Source organism: Arachis ipaensis, chromosome B02 (genome assembly GCF_000816755.2).
Source record: "Arachis ipaensis cultivar K30076 chromosome B02, Araip1.1, whole genome shotgun sequence".
NCBI classification, from domain to species: domain Eukaryota; kingdom Viridiplantae; phylum Streptophyta; class Magnoliopsida; order Fabales; family Fabaceae; genus Arachis; species Arachis ipaensis.
In genome coordinates this window covers 77,741,401-77,742,508 of record NC_029786.2, presented here as the reverse complement: position 1 = coordinate 77,742,508, position 1,108 = coordinate 77,741,401, and positions in this window count along the sequence as shown.

Genomic DNA, 1,108 nt, shown 5'->3' with positions numbered 1-1,108 from the left:
TAGCTTTGTTTTTTTTAATGGAAAATTCATTAAAAATTAATATATTTAATAAAATCTATAAAATAGATAGTTATAAATATTATGTACAATAAAAATTTAAATTAGTTTTTGTATACAAAATTAATAAATATTAAAATATTATTATAAACTATGATGTTTGTGTCTAACCAAAGTTAAAAATTGTGTTTGTATATCCTTTATTGTGTTGTGCTAGTATTCGAATTTCATATGTCTATAGTCTAGCTTCACGAATAAGATTGGATTGACATTGTAAGAAATTTTCTTTATATAACAAAATAAATTTTATTCTTTTTTCTTTTTCTGAAATTAAAAAAATAACTTATGTAGTATGAATATCATTAAAGAAATCCTTCTTAACAAAGAATTGTATTATTTGTACTATATTTTAAGTTTACTTTTTTATGTACAACTTTTATTTTTGAATAAATATATGTCATCATATTTATTTTTTATTATAGTTGTTCTTACCAGCTTAGGCCGAGGTATAGGTCGCACTCCAGATAGGTCGTCCTCCTGATAAGGTCGGTGGATTCCCAAGACGCGATCCAAAACCTCGGTATAAAGAAAGAGTGGAAGAATCGGGTACCTGCAAAAGGCACTCCGACGCTCAAGTCAGTAAGAGAATATGTGTGGGGTCTTTTTCTTAGAAAGATTGCTTACCTTCTTTTGTTCCTGCTTTTCCTTTTATACTCGTTTGTTGTTGAGCGTTTAGATTTAAGTCGTAACGTCTGGAGAGGGAATTTATTGCCTGTCCGACGTTATTGTGTGAGGATGAATGCCGATTATGGCAAATATTCGGTTATAATGGTGAGCACGTTACCGAGCTTATAACTCGTAACCGACTTTACTGGTCATATCACAGCCCCCAAGCTTGGCCTGACTTGGTGGAGACAGGTTGAGCTTTTAATTGGCGAGTTATAGTTCGGCGTGTGGAGCCCCCAGATCAACGTGTCTCAATTTTATTTACAACCCTTGGTATTCGAAGAGGTGAGGTGTAATCTTGCGATGAGTCATTGGTTGATGTGAAATGTAATTATTATGGTTTGGTTCAACTTCCTATGAGGCTTTTTAACCGTTTAATGTGGCT